Source organism: Coenobita brevimanus, chromosome 105 (genome assembly GCF_032717465.1).
Source record: "Coenobita brevimanus isolate Jiangsu-jjx chromosome 105, ASM3271746v2, whole genome shotgun sequence".
Lineage (NCBI taxonomy): Eukaryota > Metazoa > Arthropoda > Malacostraca > Decapoda > Coenobitidae > Coenobita > Coenobita brevimanus.
In genome coordinates, this window is record NC_137058.1 from 20,173,110 (window position 1) to 20,177,907 (window position 4,798).

At 40.7% G+C, this 4,798-nt stretch overlaps 1 pseudogene; it reads right to left on the reverse strand.

The window, feature by feature from the left end:
• Positions 1 to 1,268: 1,268 nt before the first annotated feature.
• LOC145416250 (protein FAM200C-like) lies at positions 1,269 to 3,027 on the reverse strand (annotated as a pseudogene).
• Between the last annotated feature and the right edge of the window lie 1,771 nt (positions 3,028 to 4,798).

The window sequence follows — 4,798 nt, forward strand, 5'->3', positions numbered from 1 at the left end:
GGTACGAGTAGGGTGCTGTACTAGCTGCTCTAGGTCATTAAGGATAGAAAAGATGTAGGCTTGTTCTCCAGGTGGATCAGTGGAAGGAGAGGAGAGCCAAAGGTGGTGGAGAACATTGAAATCTCCTAGAATGGAGATTTCAGAGAAAAGAGAAATGGATAGAATGTGTTCCATCGTAGAAGTAAGATAGTCAAAGAATTTTTGACAGTCAGTAGAATTAGGGTATAAGTAAACAGCGCCGATATATTTCGTCAGGGAATGACATATATATATATATATATATATATATATATATATATATATATATATATATATATATATATACTGTATATACAACAGCCACCTTTGGCTTTGAAATAAGTATAGAGACAGGTGAGTCTCAGTTAGGTAAAGAAGGTGAGGTTTAGAGGAGAAGAGGTGGTGCTCAATAGATCGAAAGTTGGAGAAAAAGCCGCAAATGTTGCAGAAGTGAAGAAGAAGTGAGTCACACAGTGGTTCCAGGCAACTGGAGAGGGACGGAAGGTGTGGGCATTTATGGTCCTCCCCCCTCCTGGGGACTCTGAGGCTCTGTGTTGTGAAGCCATTTTTTGTTTTTGAATTTTGGAAAAGGAAGTGTAGTGTGTACTGTGCATATAGTTTGGTGTTGATAGTTAAAGAAACTTGTATTAGAGAGCATGCTGGCCTACTCTCTGTTACTGAGACACTGAAAAAGTTCAGCAAAGGGGGTTGGTCAGGAACTAGTCCAGAGGGCTGATGAAACGGGAGCTCCAGCTCTCCCTGTCATCAACTTTCTATCCACCTTGGGAGTACTGCCCTGCTCGACTGGTGCTACGGTCTACTCCTGCTAGACGTATATACATAACACATACACCAATAACGTTAAATCATCATATTCCAGTATTTCACTTGTCCTTTAATGCCAACATTGTCGGCGTCTTGCTCATCCTACATCTCACTGCTCATGCTGTCACTGCTTATGTCACTTTTCTCCAATTCTGACAGTCTAGAACAGTGGTTCTTAACCTTTTTCAGTGCCCGTACCCCTTGATATCTCAGAAAATTTTCTCGTACCCCCATCCAATATAAATACAATACAAACATATGAAAAGGATTAGTGATACAAACCTTGCTGAGAAATTATTAGATTTTTCAATTACTGAACAAAGGTACTTTTTTATTTCATATGAAGTGTTAATTAGTAGGATGCAATGAATGCACATTATAACAGTAATTATGAGTTATACTACATAGTGCACAACAACACATTTTCAGTGGCTCTTTTGTTGTTGTTTCTCATTAATGATGATGTTCAAACGAGGTTCTTTCTTTGAAAGTGCCAGACGCATATCATCACTTGCATCCATTCGGTTTCTGGCTTTTGTCTTGATGTGGAGGAGCGTTGAAAAACCTACCTCGCATAAGTATGCAGTTGCAAATGGCACGAGGACCTCCAGAGCTCTCCCTGCTAACTGTGGGAATGTTTGGAGTTGTGCACACCAAAACATATCCAGTTGCATTTTTTCAAACTCCATTCGGATTCTGTCATTGGTCTGCAACTCCGCAAGATCATCTTTCATCATATCATTATCATCCATGGAATCAAGGTTGAAAAGAAATGGATCCCGTATCCATCTTTGTGCCACAGAACCTTCTTCAATGTGAAAATACCCTTGGAAGGACTGAATCAGTTCTTGCAAATGTTCTTTTACCTCATTCACGATGGGCAGCTCTTCAGCAATAGCAGGGAAGTTTGCAAAGTTTCCACTTTCAATGCGCTTTATCCACAGTGGAAGCTTCTTGGTGAGGGCAGATAACTTTTCTCTGACAGTTATCATATTCATCGCTGTTCCTTGCATAGAGACATTCAGTTCATTGAGGTGCGTGAATATATCTGCCAAATATGCCAGTGACAAAATGAATTCCCTCTTTTCAAAATGGTCAGCAATTTCACTGCCTTGATTTCTAAGAAACTGCATAATTTCTTCATGAAGTTCAAAGACACGTGTAAGTACCCTGCCACGGGAAAGCCATCTCACTTCTGTGTGGTATGGAAGAACACTGTGCTCAGCTCCAATTTCTTCACAAAAAGATGCAAAAAGACGGTGATTCACTGCCCGTCCTCTGATGAAATTTACAGCACGCACAACAACTGATAAAACAGTCTTCAATTTTTCTGGCAGTGTCTTTGTAGCAAGTGCATGACGATGCAACACACATTGAGTGACAGTTACATGGGGAACCTCTTTTTTCACCAGGGTAGCAAAGCCTGATTTATTTCCAAGCATGACAGGGGCTCCATCAGTGCAAATTGAACCACACATGTTGAGAGTCATTCCATGTTCCAAGAAGAACTCTATCACAAGACTGAACACATCAATTGCTTTTGCAGTAGTTTTCAGAGGTTTGCAAAATAAGAATTCTTCTACCACTTCTTTCTCCTTCACATACCGAACAAATGCCATCAACTGACTGCAAAAACTAACGTCAGTCGACTCATCCAGCTGAATACTCACTTTGACAGGACTAGCTTTCAGGTCTGTTATCACCTGCTGCAAGATATCTCGACTCATATCATTAATCGTTGAATGGATAATGTCATTTGACAGAGGTATCTGTTTAAGCTTCTTTTCAGCTTCTGTCCCTATCACTATTTTTGCCATTTCTAATGCACAAGGTTTGACAAGCTCCTCTGCAATAGTGTGAGCTTTTTTCTTTGCACACAAAAGGGCAACTTCATAAGATGCTTGCAACAAAGGTTTCTCAACTGGCACAAAACCTAGCTTTGATAAGGGTACCACTTCGATCAAATCGTTCCCGCTTGATCTTCAAGCTGTTTAAGTCATGTCCAGCATCTGTGCCTCCATGCCGATTGTTGAAGTGCTCATTGAGTCTTGGTGGTTTGAGATTTGCATTTGCAAATACTGTGCTGCAGAGTATGCACTGTGAACGTTAAGTTCAATCTGCCTCAGTCGTACAGGTAAAACCATAACGAATGTAGTCGTCTTTCCACTTACGTTTCTTAGACATAGTTACTAGATCATCACACCGATACCTGGAAAGGTGCAGGCCTGGATGTAATAACCGTTATAACATATAACATATAATGTTTTTTAGTGTGGTATAACTGTAATATTGTCAAGAATAGATGTATTGATAAAAGATATATAATATTGAAGGTACTGTTATGTGCATGAGGAGGAATATTCACCACCACCACAATACACAGCCCACCATATTCCTCCTCATGCACATAAGAGTACCTTCAATAATATATATTTTTTATCAATACATCTATTTTTGACAATATTACAGTTATACCACACTAAAAAACATTATATTGTGACAAATAAAATGATAACACAAAAAAATAACATTTCACAAATCACAAATGCCACACGCACCAGTAATTCACCTCAATACTATCAACCACTCGAGCACAAACAAAATGCAGACCCAATTCACACTGTTCACATCGACTCAACTACACACAGCATAGTGCACGTGCAACACGTTTCAAACTTACGTGAGCTATACGCGTTGGCTCCTCTCACTCTCAGTGAGAACCCAGAACACAAGTGACTGAACTGAAGCCAAGGATCAGAGCCAGGACCAACGCTAACACGAACCGTACGAGATATCAAGAAAACGTATATGAAACCATAGAAAACGTAAGAAAATTGTTTCCAGCACCAACTTTAAAAAAGTAACTGAGACAAATATAGTAACAGGAAAATTAGGAAAACATATGTTTTGCTTTCTCATGGTACAGTACCATTGCACTGGCTATCATGTCTCGTACCCCCAGATTTAAGGTTTCGTACCCCTTGGGGGTACAGGTACCCCAGGTTAAGAACCACTGGTCTAGAAGCTCCAGCACCAATCACCTGTCGTTGGCAAGCATCATATTCGCGCTGCCAAGCCTGTCTCCTCCTGCTCCTGATGTTGATACGCTTGCCCAAATGACACCTTCACCTGCTTTTTCATCTCAGCCAAGTCTGCCAGGCCAATATGGTGGAAGCCATGGCTTCCAACCTTTTTTTGTTGGCTTTGAATGAACAGGAGGTCGTTAGTCAGAATTTTCTGGTCTTTCGAACATGTGCAGGTAATATGCACTGATGAACGTGATGAAGAGCAACCAGTCATCTCACATAATGTCATTGGACATTGGCAGCGAAGAGGGTCTACAAGAGTATCGAGCCTGGAGATGAATGTTGCCTTGAAAGCCTTCCCGCATTTGCCATAAGCCACTTTGAGAGCATTTTCCCAGATATCTTTCACCCGTGCTACAACTCTGGCCTCGGAAATAATCACAGGTGCCTTGAACAAAGCATTCACCTTTCGCCACTGGGCCAGCAAAGTAGGGACCAATTCATTTCTAATTAGGTGACCAACGGGGTAGTTCTTAATATCTTCATGTCTGACTTCTTTCAGAAGTAGACCATACCGCAGTATGTCTCTTACTGTTGGAAGGTCACCATGTGGCAGTTCTCCTCCACTACCCACTAAAGCAGTCAGATGAGAGTGAACTGATCTTCCAGTTTTGAGAACTTTTGGATTCACGTTAATGGAAAACCACTAATATGCAGTACTGGTTAGCTGATCATGTCAACAAGTCAGTTTGGAAGGTATAACACTGATGGAACCATAACCAAACCAATGCCAAAATATTGTATGCACATGCACCACCACCCATGCACTCAACAATTCACTGAACATTTATGTTGTCAAGAATAGACGCAATGTCTATGAGCATTAGAGTATATGTTTTGTGCTATGATTCCATACTTTAAGAAACAAT